Raw genomic sequence first — 17952 nt, forward strand, 5'->3', positions numbered from 1 at the left:
CTGCTATTCCAACCCATCGTGGTGGAGAGCTGAGTGTAAAAGGCAAAGCTGTTTCACCAGTCACCTGATCTCCCTACACTCACAAGCTTTCAGTAGTGGTAGAACCAGACTGCAGATACAAGCGGCAGAAATTAGCTTTGTCCAAACGATAGTGGGGCTCTCACTTAGAGGGTGGAGAGTGTAGTCATCCAAGAGGCTCAGTAGAGCTGCTGCTCTTTTACATGTAAAGGAACCAGTTGAGGTGGTTCAGAATCTGACTGCGGTGCTTCCCGGGCATCACTTGGAAGAGGTGTTCCAGGCATGTCCGTGGCAGACCCAGGACGTGCTGGATTGTCTTGGATGGCCTGGGAACACTTTTGTTGGCTGGGGAAAGGGAGGTCTGGGTTTTTGTGTAGCTGCTGCCCCTGCAACCTGGCCCGGATAAAGGGAAGAAAATGCATGCATGGATGGCTCTACATAGGGTCTGTTTGGAGAGTAACTCCAAAGACTTGACATTTGTTATTTAAAAACAAAACTATTTCCTTGTATGTAAACATTTGCTGTATAAATTCATATGTGCCAGGATTCTGGTGTCTGAGTGACACGTGTAGCAGCAGTCTCTCTCAAACATGTAAAGAATCACCTTTAATGCTTCAACAGGTTGGATGTGAGTTTATTTTCAGAGGTAAGAAATGTCCTGAATGCAGGCGGGCTGGGGTTGAAATTCAGCCCGGGAGCTTGGTTTGGAGAGGCCTTTTATCTGATCGTACAACGGAGCAGCAAAAAAAAGGGGGGGGGGGGGGGGGAGATCGTCAACCCCCCTTAGCTGGTGTCTCGCCCTTCACCTCTTCTAATGGTGTGCTGGCTGGGCTGCAGTGTTAATTTTGACAACAAATTTTGATTTAGTTTTAGTCATAATTTAGTCATCTGAATAGTTTGTCAAGTTTTAGTCGACGAAATTATCTTAAGAATATAGTCGACTAAATCTACAGTCGATTCAGTCGACTAAAATATAAAGGGTGTAAAATACAAATGCTTTTTCTTAAGTTCCCTTGAGTTAGTCATTATATACTTACACAAAATTAAACATTTATTAAAAGTTTGTCAAATGAGGTCAAGTGAAGATTGAGATCTTGGTTGCCTGCTAGCCTAAGCTTGGTGCTGCACGTACGATCATAATTCAAATTTATAGAACCGTTAGAGAATGAAGTATATGATTTATGATCAAATGATGTGTGTGAGTGTAACAGAAGTGATGGTTGAAGCAGTGAGCTGAGGAAGTTGTGCAACTGAGCCAAGGATAAAAAGAGGAACTGAAACTGTTGCCCGGAGACGAGCAGAGCAAAGTTAGAAAAATGTCCAGGCATGTTGTTCAGAATGGAAAAGTACCTAAAAAGAACCTAAAAGGCCCAATGAAGTAATGGTTAAGCCCAACCATCCCATAAATGGGTATGGACAGTGGGGTGATAACTAGAAATGAAGTAATGTCTAAGACAAACCCCCTACAAGGATATCAGGAACGGGGTGATAACTGTCATGATGATGTTTTGAAAATTAGGCTTGGTCTTAGAATTGAGACTATAAATTATGCTGCACAGAGGTATTATTTGAGAATCACAGGAGTTTTCTCCCCGGACAAGAACTGCTCCACGGAGAGGACTGCCCCAACCCTCTGTGGATACTAATTCGACGATAAACAGTTCTGCCGGTATTCTCCCTGCCAGTTCGAGTGATGCTGGACGTGCCTTCGCTGTGGAAATTCTGTCTTGTGGACTTTGTGTTGAGTCAGAGAAGATTTCTGGATTACAGCGCGAGGATTATAAAGGGACGGTTGACCAAGGAAAATATCTTTCTTTCGACTTCCCCTTTTCCCTTCTTCACCGAGGCAGTAAGGACTGGACTTTGGGTGTGGTCGCTTTGGCCGAGTGACTCACTTGAATGCAGTCTCTTCAAAAAGGATTTTTGGACAGATTTGGACATTATCAAGCCCCTCATCAACATCCCAGCTTAAGTATAACATCTTGAATCAGATTTAGCCATTCTGACAGTTATGCTCCATGAACTGATTACTTTTGATTCTGAAATTGATTTCTAGACAGAACGTTGATTTAGATGAATTGATTAAGAATTGATATTGAGCTATATGCAAACTGCTTGAGCTGAAACCTGCATAATAATAAAATTTGACCCTAAAAAGTCAGTATAATTCGTTGAGAGTTACTTCCCTTTTTACGGTACCCTTACGTTCATGCAATCAGTAAAATAATAGGCAAGATAAGCTATAACATCTGGTTCTATTTGGACACACTAGTCTTTAGTAATCCACTTCAACTTTACTTATGTCCCTTGGGCTCACTCCGAGCCGATAAAAGATTCTGGTCGGTTACAAGTGCACTGATCAAGGGGCTGGCTGCTATAACTATCTGTACTCTGTTTTGGGTCGTCTGTGTGAGCCTTCCTGAACGATAGCATCAGAACAAAGAGGTAGAGGGGCAGATGATAGGATTATTAGCAGTTAGAGCCAGACGAGCAGCCCCGCCACAGCTTAAGTAGTGTCACAACTATCAGAAGAGGGTAAGACCCCGCTGCAGGTGTGGCCATGACCCTATGAAACGGAGTAGCTGTCACAGAGGTAAAATACCTGTGGGATCAAACAAGTTACAGAATATTATTAATATTAGTGTTTCACCTGCTTCCACACACCTGATCATTAACACCACCTTACTGAGATAATCCGAGCGTTTTACAGCAGGACGCTCTGAAAGGTACAGGGCAGTGTTCAGGACTAAGATTAGGAAAGGCTAATCCACCGCGGTGTGGAGATTTTCTCTAAACACAAACTGGGAAAAACACTTTACCCTGCATGACATTAAAATGCTGACCTTTGCATGGAGATCTGGGTGACTGGTTTGCAGATGTTTAAGATTTGTCGTGTTTTTACCCAAGGTAAACATTAAATAAATGTTTAAATGATATTTTACATAACTCAGTTCTATTGGAAGTAAAGACAAATCACAGGCTAGTTTGTCCTTCCCGGGTTTAGAGCAAATTTGTGCAACTGTGCGTTTGATTGGATTTTTTTTCCCCTAACTTGTCCCGCCCTGTCACAAAATTAAATCAGTTCTGATTGGATTTCGTCCCTGCCAAGCATTTGTCTTGTTGTCATTCATTGACGAAAGTGTCAGTTAATTTCGTTATCGGTTTTTTTCCTTAGTTTTTATTCAGTTCTCGTTTCGTCATGGAAAAAAGGGCCGTTGACAAAAACTATGACAAATATATCAACAAAATTAACACTGCTGGGCTGTTGTGTTTGTAGCCCCTCCTGATGAAAAAAGAGCCAGCTCTTAGAGCAGAAACGTTCGTGATCGACCATCACTGCCTGCACCTGTGGCCGCGCGAGTGCTGCTGTGCTTAATTGGGTTAAAAAAATAAATAAATAAATAAAAAATTCTGATCACTGGCCGATCCGGCCTGGAAACGACCGGCCATTCGGGAAACCTCCCGAACCTCCTGATGGCCACCCCGCCCCTGCCTGAATGTGATTCCTCTGAGCTGAAAATGAGTGACTCAAGACTAATACATATTTTAATATTTTCCCCCTGTATAATGTAGTTATTGGTCTTCACTGAGTGTCACTGCAAAGACTCTGTAGTATTACTGAGTATTCAAACTCTAAAGGTACTATTGATGCTTCTGAGAGACTATGGCTGCCTTCCGCCTGGTCTTGGAGCTACAAAGGCAGACTTTGCTTGGGCCGAGTCCTGCTTTATGAGACCTTTTGGTCACTTCACTGTTGCACCTTATCTTGTTTGTGGTGTTGCCTCAGAGATCCAGCAGTATGTTCTGCAGTGCTGTTATATTCCAGTTCAAACAAGTGTCCTATGCTTGTTGTGTGAAATAGATATCCAGTTTGGTAACTCTGCACTGCAGAGACACCAAGAAGTAGGTTTTGCTTTACTGCTTTTAAAATGTAAATGTGGAATCTCCTAAAAATACATATTTAAGGGGTGAACCAAAAACAACTGTCCATGGGCCAGATTTACTAACACTCTGCTCCACAGCTAAACCCTTGTTTGGTGTTTAAAATCTGCTGTTGGGACTTAATGAAGACTTTTAGGACTGAAATTAGGGAACACAAATATTTTGGTGGCTGGCCTTATTGCATATGTATTTTTACAAGTTTCTCTTCCACAGCACAAAACCTTAGAACCTTAGTTCAGCCTGTCACAGGTTGATCTGTGCTTCTTCCTCACACTAATACAGTTGGTGGATTTCGTTCAGTAGGAAAAATGGTTCCGACAATGTTAGTGGTTTATTTTTAGTTTAGTTCTGAGACTTGTTAATCTTCCAAATTAGAAGCTGTAAAATATCAGTCCCTGCCTCCATATCTGCTGTCAGTCATTGAACATCCAAATATTTTAGTCTTCAAGAATCCATCTTTGTTTTGAGCTACATTTTTCTCTATTCATAGTCAAGAGTTCATCTCCAGAATCTGAAGGATCTGTCCTCTTCAAATGGCTCTTATAAATTATCCAAGAAAACCCTCTAAGAGCAGTCCTACCTTCATCCTTTCAGCTATTTCTGAGAAAACTAAAGATGGTGGGGACCTGAAACTTTGCATATTTTCATATTGATAAGAGAAAATCAAGTTTGTGTCTAAAGCAGCCATCCTCAGACTTCTGTGTCCTGGTTGGAGATATGAAAATCTTCTGCAGCCCAGCCAAATCACAGCTCCTCACCATAAAAGCAGAACAGTCAGGATTCCTTTTGTCTTCTTTCATTTTGTTCTTCTGATTTCTTGTTGGAATTAGTTTGACTTTCCAACATAAGTTCACTGCAAATAAAAGGATTGAAGTCATTTTAAACCTCATGGTTTTGTTTCATTAGTTCATGTTCGTTTTCCAACCTAACTTTCATTTTAAAGTTACAGCCAAACCTTTGAGATTCTTTGGTTGGGAACCAATTTCAAATGCTTTAATGTAACCATTTATGATGACGGGCAGCTTTTGAGATTTTTGTGAATAAATTGTAAATATCTCTAGGGATGACATCCCCATCCCCACCCCTATCCTTCATGGTTACAAGGGAAGCAAACCATAGATGGATTTTTATGGACTGGATTCACTGCTAAGTTGTGTTGAATTTCACTGTATTTGTGTAGTCATCGGTAATAAAGTCAGAGCTCTGTGAATTTGAGGCACCTCTTCAATTTTATTAATCTCCATGCACCTCAAGCTGTCCTGAAAACCCTTCATCATGTTAGCTGCTCATAAAAACATGGAGGCAGGATTTCATTCTACCAAAGTCCTCGCTTATTGGAAAACTCATTTCAGACACGACATGCAAACAGCCTCTGTTTTAATGAAGCAGCATCAACAGAAGGATATTGAAATGGCAGGAGGATCAGATTTACAGAAAAACCTCAGACAGTATAAAACATGGATGTAGCTTCCATGTTGGCAAAAACACAGCCAGTGTGGAAGTGCGGACCATGAAGCTGGTATCAGATGCTGCAGTCTGAACAAAATGCATTCACTCCTGTAGCAAATCCAACATTTTTCCCTGTTGGAAAGCATCCATCCCTGTTGTGCTAACATATCCCCTTTCATCATAACTGTGATCCCATCACCAAACTCATCTGTGGTTGTTTGAATTCTCAAAGCACCGCTCTTCTATTTTCCTAACTCCTCATCACTTTTCCTACCCACTTTTCCTTGACCTTGATGAAAATCCCATCGAAAAGAGGTTAGTAAAAGAAGCCGGGAGGTACTTTAGGAATGAATGCATTTCTGTTTTCTGAGCCACAGAAACATACTTCAACTGTTTTCTAAATTCAGTTCCATCATTTCTTCATTCTGGTGATTTTTATGGACAAATGAGTTTCTTTGCTACATCAAATTTATGATGGAAATCTTGTTTAAGCACACGTAACCAAAAGCTTTTCAAAAACATAGGAGGTAATGGTACAAAAAAAGCTTTAAAGCAGTAGGGATGGTTCAGACTAAACACCAAACAGTGTTTGGAAAGGTCTAAATCCAACAATACAGCCATGTGACCAAATCAACAGATACAGACTCTAAAATGTCCTCCATGTTGCGTGTGTGTGTGTGTGTGTGTGTGTGTGTGTGTGTGTGTGTGTGTATTCAGGAGAGTCCTCAGGGCGGCTTCTCTCGGTGGATGGAGTGCTTTCATTTAATGTGTAACTACTGTTGTGTTATTTGGATTAATGAACACTTACTTTGTACCTCTGAATACTCTCCTGAGTTGAAGGATCTTTGAGGGACATGTAGTTTTGGGTACTTGGATCCTTGTGGGACAGATTTACTAACACTCTGCACCACAGCTAAACCCTTGTTTGGTGTTAAAAATCTGCTTTTGGGATTTAATGAGGAATTTTAGGACAAACACGTGGACACAAATATTTTGGTAGCTGGCCTTATTGAACATGTATTTTTACAAGTTTCCCTTTCCCAGCACAAAACTTTAGCAGAATATTTCAATGAATCATCCAAATGTGATTTATGAAAGTTTAAGACCAAATATAAGTGAAAAAAGCACGTGTTACTTTGGGTGTGGGATCTGTGATAGTTGGAGTGTTCATTTATTTGGAATGAGAGGGGAAAATGTTATGAGTGTAATTGTCACCCGAGGATGGCTCAAAGCTGTGAGCTCAGTGCTGAAACTTTGACTCTGTCCTGTAACTCTTCGCTGAGTCTTCACGCTGAGGGTTCACAGGTTTGTGCTGCTGCAGACGTTAGTAAATCTGAACTGAATATCCAGATGACAGCCCTGAACACTCGTTTTGCCTTAAGTAACTTTATTAAATGAAACACTCTGAAAGTGACAATCTTTAACTACAATTTGGATTTTTTTTCCTTGTTGACCTGTGTCTGATTTCTTATCCTTCAGCTGGCATGATTGATGTGAACATGAATTTAATCCATGTATGAATGAAGATGTCTCAAAATAAAGCAAATTATACCAAAACTACATCCAAATACTGACTTTCAGCACTAATTTAGAACTAAAGTCAGAATATTTGTTGGTGCAGGTCATTTGGAGAAGGTTCATGAATATCAAGGCTAACTGCCCTCATCAACCCCCGCAGACACTTCGTCTGGCCCATTCAAAATCAGAAAAGACACCCAGTTCAGCCAGAGGCCACTAAACATACGCTAATGTGTCTGTTAGAGTCCCTGCCTCACATCCTGCTACCACTGATGGGATTAATTACCAAGTCAATGCAGACAGAAACCTGGGACCACAAATGGCACCAGGGCCATAAGGAACATAATGGGGGTAAAGGTGTTTGTATTAGGACGTGTTAGACTCAATAAAAAGAAAGTTGGTAGGGAAACATGTACTGGCCAACAGCATCCACCCAGCTGCTGCTGGAGGTCCCAAAAGCATTTGGGATTGTGGAGGTCTCCAACTTCTCTCTAAGCCTGTGTCAATGTGGCTTTAATAACACAGAAGTCAGTTCTGGGTTGAAATTAAAAATGGCTCAAAGTCAAAAATGTAAGCAGCAGAGAATCTGCTGCAACAATGATGGGCTTCAAAGTGGCTTTTGTTGAGATTTAAGCAGAGACTAAAATCCTGAGCCTTTGTGCTGTTTAGCAGAGAAACTAAAGTGTAAATAATGGATCAACTAAAGTAAGAAAAGCAAAGCTAATTCAACAAAACTACACAATCCCTTTAGTGTAGCTGTCCAGTTTGCCTTTATAATAATACAGCTAAATTTGCCTTGTGGCCGCCTCAGGTTTGTAATGTTAATCTTTGTCAAACCACACAGGTTTAACAAAGTCTTAGTCACAGGTTTATCAAAGTTTATCATTTATAAACAGACTCAGTATTGTTCTTAAGTCAGTCTTTGGCCACCTTTACAACTTATGCTTTAAATCTTCCAAACAATCATGACTCCATGAATCTGAGTCTGTGAAATTATACTTTGTCTTTTCTTGATGAATCAGTGAGTAAAATCATAAAGTCATTCTGGGCATTCAGAGTTTAATATTTTGGAAAGTGTAAGCTGGAAGGATTTGGTAAGACTCATTTATATGGCTGCTTTCTAACTGCAATTTATTTCCTTTCAAACCTGAGAAATCGTTTTAAATGAATGCAAATGATGTCAGCTGATGGCACCGGCACGACTGCTTCGTAAAGCGACTCACAAAGAACGGCTCAACACCCCCCACCCACCCCCACACACCTCCTTAAAAGCCCGCTCAGGAGCACTGCTCTTGAGTCAGTCTTCCGACACAGAGCGCCATCCTGCTTGGTTTGAAGTTTTTCTTGTGTTGATCTACAAACACCAAATCTGCTGCAAAGATGGAGGACTGGATGAATTTCCACTTTTCCATGGAGGACTGCTTCTCACCAGGTATGTACTCAGCATTGTTGCCCAATGAGCCAATATTAGCAGAGGTGGCTAAACTCTGTGTTTAAGGCCTGATACCAGAAGTCACCATTTCTCCCTCCACAGCTGAGCAGAGAGTCCTCTTCAGGTCCGTCTTGGTTTTGAAAGACTTTCCAAATATCCAAACAGTTTTTTAACCTTCTGTTTTTAAAGTGGTGCCATCTGGTGACAAAGTTTAAGAATGCAGCCAAACTAAAATGCAGAGAAAGTTTGTGGGAGTGTGAAACTGTTCTGTATAAACTTCATCAAATTATCTTTGTATCATTTCTGTTCTAAAGTATCTTATGCAAACACATCAGTAACCATACTGACTGATGTGGACTGTATAGACTTGTTCTTACTTGGCCTCGCTCTCTTTACCCTCTCAGATTGGTGGAGTTCTGGCAGCAGCCCTGAAGGGAGTCTCCCCCTGGCAGACATCATTTCATGGGCTGAAAATGCTCTCCATAATGATACAAGCAACAGCAGCCCTGCCACAGAGGAGGAACAGGTTCTTGCTGTCCCAAAGAATGAGGATGGCAGCAAGGGTTTGATTCTGCATGCTCCCTTCACTGCTCCAGACAAGAGTGCAGAGAAACCTAAGAGAAAGGACCGGGTGGTTTTCTCAGAGAGGCAACTACATATTCTTAATCTTCGCTTCAGTCTGCAGACTCATCTCAAACCAGATGAAATGGAAGAGCTGGCAGAGATGACAGGACTGACCTACAAACAGGTGAGTGTTTTTATTCTTTGAAGGTTGCTACAATACAAGTATATTAAATTTAATTCATGTTCATGTCTGGCTCATTAATCTGTCTTTTTCCTCTTTATAGGTGAAGACTTGGTTTCAGAACACAAGAGCTAGATTTAGGAGGAGAGACAAAGAAAGGACTGTCCACTTCATGGACCTTTAAGCAACACCCCCCCACATGTCCCTCATGTAAGTAGCTCCAATTATTAAACACACGTGATCTGTTTCTATTTCAGTCATTATCTGGGGAATTGATTGGATTTCATGAAATGTAGTGCCTTTAATTTGAGACAAGAGCTCTGTATTGTGGTTTTACTGACAGTCTGCCTCTCTGTGATTCAGCTTCAGGGCTATGGACAGACCCCCCCCCAGGGAGCAGTGCAACCAGCCTGGGATGGATACAAACTGTGTTCATAGCCAGGGCCTCTATCTGGCTTCTCTGGGCAATGGTGTTGTACCTGCTGGGCCCCCCTCCTGGACTCTGAGCACATCACAGTCAGCTGTTCCCAGCTTGCCACAGACGGTCGGCTCGTCCGTACCTCAAACGTTTCCACCATCTTGGTTGCGAAACCCCAAATGTGATGAGGAGGGCTGAATCTGCACACTGGCTTTCAGACAGAAAACAGACTTAGAGCACTTCCACATGGTTGCATTTTTCCATCGTGGAAGCTACATCAGTGTTTTATATTGTCCGAGGTTTTTCTGTAAATTTGATCTTCCTGATATTTAAATATCCTTCTGTTGGTGACGATGTTTGTTTTTAGCAGTGACGTGCGGTGAGGTTTGTGACGGTGAGGCACTGACTCATTTGGAATCGGATGTTCACATGCATGAACCCAAATTAGAAGCTTATATTTTTAATTATACTAATGATTAATTGTGCTTTAATCAACTGCATACAGTTCAAAATTGATGGCAAGAATAACATAATATTTAATGTAAGGTCAAACTCTGGCACATCAGCATGTGTAGCACATGTGTAATCAATCATGTATATTGGCGATATAAAGACAGACAGCAATGGGCATGCACCAAACGCCTGCTTCATTTATTGTATGTGACACAGCGCCCCCAGAGGTGAGCCAGGGCACTGCACTGGATCACCCCGCATTTCTTCCGTGTGTGTGAACAGGAAGTGCATAAATTCCACGATTTTGACCATTAAAGTGTTGAAATAATTCAGAAAACACTTTTAACTGTTTTATAAACTGTTTTATAGAATAGTCAAGTGGTCAAATTTATTTTCTCTTATTATTGTTAGTATTTTACTTGTCATGATGACAGGGTGACAGATGGAGAGTTTTCAGGACAGCAACAAGTCTTGAAGTGCATGAAGCTCAAACAAAGTTCAAGAGGTGGCTCAAATTCCCAGAGCTCTGACTTCCTTTATTACCGATGATTATAAAACACGACCTAGCAATGATTACAGTCCACAAAAATCCACCAAGAAAAATCTTTTATTTGCTTAGTTTGCTTCCCTTCTAACCATGTGGATCATTCTTAAAATTATTTACGATTTATTTGCAAAATCTCAAAAGCTGCCGAAATTAAACCCTCGAATGAATAACATAACAGTCGACCAATTCTGCCTCCTCCAGCAAAAGCACTCCACCCACCAAGAGAAGTCACCCTGAAGGCTCTCCTGAATCGACCCCCACACACACACACACACACACACACACACACAGTGCGCATCATGACATCCATTTGAGCTGTTTAGCTTCACAGCTAACAAAAACATGAATGTGAAGCTGAACACTGAACTGATGTACTTTCTCAAAAGGATGATCATCATAACATCAAAGATATCAACCTTCTAAAAACTACTATTAATCCACTGTGATTAACTACAGTGTGTGCACTGGAAAATAGTGATGGTGTTATTCTCAGCATGTGCTTTTTACTTCTTTAATTTGTGTGAAATGATTCTTCAAAGCACCCGTGGCCATGAATGGGGTCAGCGGCTAAGAGCATGGATGGAAGGATGGATGCAGACAGTGGAGTGAGCGCTCAGGACTGAAGCAGCAATACTAAAGTTTCACCACTGAAACTCCAGAGACCGCAGAGAGAAAAATAAAATCACATTTTATGGTTGGAACCAAAACTGCTTTTTTCACAAATAGTGTTTTCAAAACATCAACCAAATCTCTCTGAAATCATTTAAAGTATCCGCTGCTGTAGTCTAACAATAGCTAATAATGAAGGTTCTGCATAAGCTTTCATTAATGGAGCAGTAATGTGAAGAAGTACCAGTTAAGATCCTTTTTAACAGAAGGTTTGAAACAAGCCCTTATTTAAAGACTCTAACCCTTCTTTAAGGTTCCTTTTTACAAAGTGCTTAAAATGTCTTTATTCCATGTTGTGAACATCAGTTTCCAAGAAAAAGTCAACTGAAGTGATGCTGGACTGAATCACTCTCTGATTGGTCAGTGATTCTCAGAGGACCATCTTCTCCCCTTTTCAATGACCTGAACATGATCTGCATACTGAGAGTCTCCTCTGGTGTCCTCAGGCAGTGAAGGATTTTAGCCGTGTTGGCTGCATTCAGGACCGCAGAGCTTCGATTCAGAGTGATCTTTAAAACTGCTGCACTGAGATGCCTTTCTGCTGTGATCTGCAGGCTAAAGAAGGAAATCAAACTATTATAGAACACCAACTTCCTTCCTGTTCACAGCATTGATGTTCAAGATGGGCACATCTTCATTGTATACATGTGTACAATGATAATAAAGTTGAATCTAATCTAATCTAATCTAACATGGAAACAGTACAGAGTGTCCTCGGCTTGGAGCGGGCCACAACAGCAACCCTCAGACAGAATCAGGAAACCCAGGCTGCCCGCAGCCACTCATGAGTATTGAAGACCCGAGACCAGACATCCCGATGACAACCGTGTGTCCATCCCCAGAGCAGGAGGAGGGCGGTCCCAGCCAGGGCCCCCACAGCCAAAGGGCAAGAGCCCCAGAGATCCAGTGACAATGGGCAGCTGCCCCCACCACCGCACGAGCCAGGGGAGGGCCCCAGGAGCCCAAGAACCACCCGACGCCAAGCAGAGGCCCGCGCAGAAGTAGCCAGCACCCACCCAAACCACAACCCCCAAGGTAGCAGTCCAACAACCACGCCAAAGCACCCAGCCTCGTGCCCCAGAATCACTGAGTGCCCATCTCCCGGGCGGGTAGCAACGACCAGTGGGGAGCAAACATGTCTCACAGAAGCAACCCAGGACCAGCCATGCATGCACATATGCACACATGCATGCATGCTCACACAAGGATGTGCATGCATATTTTGTTATGTCATGCTCTCATGATTCTGCCATTATGCAACAGAATGTGTGCACACTTTTACCACACTTTTACCAGCTATAGTATTAAAGTAATGCTTACACAGTTAGGTAGTGTAAAATTGTGACACTTACATCCAGTCTAATTTGGTGTCTTTATGTTTTCAAAGCTCTTGTGGGTTCAAATGGTTATTCATGGAAGCAGCAGAGAAGATTTGCTCTTCATACACTCAGAAACTTTGGTCTGGGCAAGAAGACCCTGGAGTTATCCATCCAGCAGGAGTGCCAGTATATCTCAGAAGCTTTCACACAACACCAAGGCAAAACAATCTTTGCTGTTTTACTGTTGTATTTGGTTTTTTAAATATTTCACTGCTTATTACATGGACTTGTTTAGTTTTTCCTGCAAAATGTAAACAAATTAGTGCATGGGAAAGAAACCGAGTTAAAAGAAAATCACCATCCTCTATGATAGAGCTGAAGTTATGAGACTGATTTGCACAAGTCAATAGCATTTGCTTACTTTGATTTGATATGGGGTACATCTCATGTGTCATATCCAAATGTTCTGTTTTCATTTACAGGAAAGCCCTTTAATGCCCAGCCACTGATAAACAACACTGTGTCAAACATCATCTGCTGTTTGGTGTTTGGGAATCGATCTGAGTACACTGACAAGCAGTACCAGTCCATTACTCATAACTTCAGTGAAATGTTGCGCTTACAGGGAACCATGTCAACACAGGTAAACCTCTTTTGAACATGCCACATGATGCAATGATCATATTAAATCAGGATTTATACAAAATGCATGTCACATTCACTTATATCTACTGTGAATTGATTTCCTTCTTCGGTCTTTCTCAGTTTAAGTGGAGTGTGAATCCCAGTGATCCTGGGAGTTCTGTTTTTAGGAGCACAGTCTCCTGGTAGAGTAGAGAGTAGAGTATCTGATTACAAATATCCTAATTTTTACATCAGAATCCATCAGCTCATAAAGGGAAGTAAGTGCAGCCGTAGTGCTTCTTGAAGCAGTTCTTGACATTTTTAAGCCATGTTAAAACTCCTTATTTAGCTTATCTGGGCAGTTATTTTCAAGCCTTATATTGCTATAAATGAAGGACAACCTTTTATGCTTTAAAAGTAACAATTTATTATTTTTTTCTTTAGAACTTTGTACATTTGCAAATATTTACAGTTTTGATTCAATGCTGTGAAGTTGTTTCAACATGGTGAGGAGAGGAGGGTGAAGAGAGATGGAAGAGGCATGGTGTGAGAAGGGGTGAGTGTGAAAGAGATGGGGTAATAGACAGAAAAGGGAATGGGAGGGAGAAGGAAAGAGAGGGAGGAGGAACAGAGGAGGGAAAGAGAAAGAGGAAGTGGAGGGGTGAAGGTGGAGAAGATGATGAAAAAGTGAAGAGAAACTGCTGCTCAGTCTGAGAGAAACCATCACTCTCCTCAACCTTTGCATTGTTAGGACACACTTCACATCACATTGTCCTCTTCCAGGTTCTTTAAAAGGGGCTGCTCTTCCTCGTCCACTTTCAGTTTTAGTTTCTTCTTGGCCTTGTCCACTTTCAGGCTGAACTTCCTCTTTGCCTCGTCCACTTTCAGGTTGAGCTTCTTTTTTGCTTCTTTTATTCGCCTTTTCATACTGTTTTTCCCCTCTATGTCCGTCATTACGTTCTCTGCCATGTCCATCTTTATCAAACCTTCTATTTTTTGTTCAATTGCTTGCTGTACTGCCAGTAATTCCTTCTTCACGTTTTCTGCTTTCTTCTTTAGGTTTTCTTTGGCCAGCAGCTTTTCTTCTTCAGGATCCTCTTTCAGACAGGCATTTTCAGCCTTCATGGCTTTAAAGGACACAGTTTCAAAGACTGAGGTGCTCAAAAGTGTTGCTGTGAAGATTTTATTGTTCATCGTGGAAATTAAGCTACAGATAAGGACAGAATCACATAAAAACTCTGCATTAGGCCCACATTTTTGCAGTACTGCTTTGTAAGGGTTTGCTCCAAATACAAATAAATCTGATGCCTTTTGCACAGGTGAGTGTGAGTTATGAAAAAATGCTTTAACTGTTTGGAAAACTGAATTAAGAGTGGTGAAAATCACTTTTCTGCTGTGACAAATGTGCCAAATCAATTGAGAAAAACTTAAATCAGGGGAAGAAATTAGTAAGAGAGGAAATGAAGCTACCTGTCAAATGTTCAGAGCAGAGCTGATGCTGTGTCTGACCAAAGTCTTCTGCAGTACTTTGTATATGTGTTGCTGTAGCTTCTGATGCTGCTGATGTTGCCTAGCTTTTGTTTTCCTAATTTGAAAAATGCTGAAACTAAGCGATTGAACGTTCTGTCTCTTTTGAAATTTGGAGCATGCCCCACCCACATAGAACAGTACTCTCAGGTGCTACTGTTGCCTAGCAGCAACACCTGTTACTGACTGATGGACACCCCAGTAATAAAGAAATGTTATTGGTTTGTTTCATTCATCCATTTCCTTCTGCATATCTTTTTAAGGGTTGCAGGGGGCTGGAACTCATCCCAGCTGTCATAAGGCGAGAGGCAGGTTACACCCTGGTCGAGTCACCAGCCGGTCATAAGGCTAACACACAGAGACACACAACTATTCACACTCACACCTGTGGGCAATTTAGAATCAGCATTTAACTTAACTCCACAAAGTACATATCTTTGGACCATGGGACAAAACCAGAGTGCTCACAGGAGACCCACACAAACACGGGGAGAACATGCAAACTCCACACAGAAAAGGTGCCGGCCAAGGTGGACCCGAGCCCCGGACCTTCTTGCTGCGAGGCAACAGTGCTAACCACCACACGACTCACTTCTTTCAATCTTTTTTTTAAAGAAAACATGTCCATGTATTCTTGAGCTGGAATCATCATCACTACACTTATTTTTCCTTATGTAGCAGAGCCAGGGTCCTCCTAAGGAAAGTTGGAGGGTTTCGTGCATCCTGGTGAACTTTTTCACCAAATGTAGTTTAACATCTCAGATGTGTTTCAGCAGTATTTCTGCTCATGTTAAAGCATTTCTGTACTTTTACGTCCTTCTTCCTTCCTTCTAGCTTCTCCATCGCTCCGTCACACTGTGTGTATGAGTGTGTGTAATGGACACTGAGAAATATGAACTGCATTTAAACAATCACAAGTTAAATCTTATTGAAACAAACAAACAAAGCTTGGTGACTGTTCCCCCAAATATTTTCCCCTTTGGAAGTTATATTTCTACCACCACCTCTGCTGTTTTCTGTTAGATTTCAATTCTTTGACTACAATGTCTCTTTCTATGTGGTGCACACAGACGTGGATCTCTCTTTGAATGTTAGTGTTTATTTATTCATTAAAAGATGACTTCATCAGATTTAATAACTGTTCTCCTGTTTTGTAGATGTACAACGCAATGCCCTGGCTGATGAAGTGGCTGCCTGGACCTCATAAGAAGATGCTGACTGGTACAACAGATAAATGACTACATAGAAATCAGGATCAGAGAACACAAAGAAAACCTTAACCCAGCATTACTATATTGATGCCTTTGTGATAGAGATGGGAAAGGAGAGCTTTGGGCTTGAATTCTATTGTGTTTGTTCTGTTTGGTCTTGTAATGAAATATACCAACAGATTTTAATTTCTGCTGTTTGTGTCTCTGATAGGATGAGAACAATGATTCAAGTTTTACTCTCAGCAACTTACGTGCTTGCAGCATGGACCTTTTGCTGGAACTGAAACTACCACCACTACTTTACACTGGGGGCTGCTTTTCATGATCTATTACCCTGACATACAAGGTGTCTGCTAGGCCTCATCGCAACTAATTTTGTACTGAACTGACACCATGTGTGTGCCATCTTCCATATAGTAACTTCTGACTCCAAAGAACCAACATGGTGGCCAAAACCAAAGGATGACTTCACAGTGGCTGTGTCCATCTTTTAGTCTGTTTTTGTGCCCTCACTGTTTGGTTTTTCATTTCTGTGCTGCTGTAGGTACTTGTAGTGAGACAATATGGTGGGCCAGATAAAAATCAATTCCCCATAAATGAAAGGCTTCTTCTGCAATGATTCATAAATACACACAGTGAGATTCTTATGGCCCTTCAGTAGACTGATGACCTTTCAGGATGTACCCTGTCTTTTGTCCTATGACAGCTAGGATAGGCTCCAAATCCTAAAAAAAAAATCCAGCATTTTATCAAAACATCTGGCATCACCTGGTGAAGTCACACAATCTTCAAAACCAATTTAGATTTTTTTCTGTTTTAGTATTTCAGTTCTTACAATTATTGTTAATATTTTTTCAGGGCACCATGATCCTGGCTACCCTGGACTCAGTCCTACATGATGAGTCAGTGTGGGAAACTCCACACTCTTTCAACCCTCCACACTTTCTGGACAGGGATGGTAAATTTGGCAAGAGAGATGCCTTCCTTCCATTTTCTGCAGGTTGGTTGGATGTTAACACCCCTGTTTTAGACAAAATATCATGGTTCATTGGCTTGTTGCAGAAATGCAGTAAAATCTGTGATACAAGTGGATATCTTGTAAATTGCTTGAATAAAACTTGTGTTTTGTGAATTCTCAGGTAAGCGTGTGTGTCTTGGAGAACAGCTGGCCCGGATGGAGTTATTTTTGTTTTTCACCTCCATCCTTCAAAGGTTCTCTCTGTCACCACCTGCTGGAGAGCAGCCCAGTCTGGAGTTTAGGTTGGGAGGCACCCGTTGTCCCAAACCTTACCGCCTCTGTGCTGTAACACGTTGATACATCAGCTGCCTTAACCCGATTATGTCTTTTTCTCGGCACAATGAATTACTGTCTTCCATCACATTTGTCATATAATGCATTATATATATCTGCCATACTATTTTCATCCTATAGCATCAGTAACAAACAATTTGTAAATTTTCTTCATTTTACCCTGGAGACCAAAAACTAGTAAAATTAAGTGAGGGGAAAAGGAGAAATGACATTATTTCACCACATTCCAATCATGTCTGATCCATGTGCACAATTAAATCAAGTTCATTCAAAAGACTTTCTGTAAAGGCTGATTGGATTGAGGGTAACAAGTTTTGAAGGTGTTTTACTAAAAATGGAACTGTATGTTACTCTAAGAAAAATAAATGTGCTGCCATTTTGTGCCATTGCAGCTGTACTGTGTGAATCTATGTAGAAATCTTTTTATCATAGTCTGATATTTGCACTTTTTAGCTTCATTCACACTGGGCAGAGGACAGACTGAAGATTTTGCTGGTTTCCCTCAAAACAAAATATTATTTATTAAAAAGTAGGTAAATGACTATTTTTTTTAAAGGGAACCTCACCATTACCTGTGAATTTACTCAAATTTACCATAAGATCCAGATAAAGAAAAATGCTCTTTTAAAAGAAAAGTGTCCAGGCAGATTTAGAGGGTTTTGCATTTGGACTCTTCATGTTTCTACATTCATTTAAAAAAATCTACAACAAAAACGCCTTCTGAAAAGTAGATTGTGCATAGATAAACTCATTGCTCTCATGTAACAT

The 17952-nt window shown here is 41.1% G+C and overlaps 1 pseudogene; it reads left to right on the forward strand.

Moving 5' to 3' along the window:
- Window positions 1–17518, forward strand: part of LOC115777819 (cytochrome P450 2J2-like) — a 65510-nt pseudogene extending 47992 nt beyond the window's left edge.
- The last annotated feature ends 434 nt before the right edge of the window (window positions 17519–17952 follow it).

This window comes from Archocentrus centrarchus, unplaced genomic scaffold (genome assembly GCF_007364275.1).
Source record: "Archocentrus centrarchus isolate MPI-CPG fArcCen1 unplaced genomic scaffold, fArcCen1 scaffold_79_ctg1, whole genome shotgun sequence".
Lineage (NCBI taxonomy): Eukaryota > Metazoa > Chordata > Actinopteri > Cichliformes > Cichlidae > Archocentrus > Archocentrus centrarchus.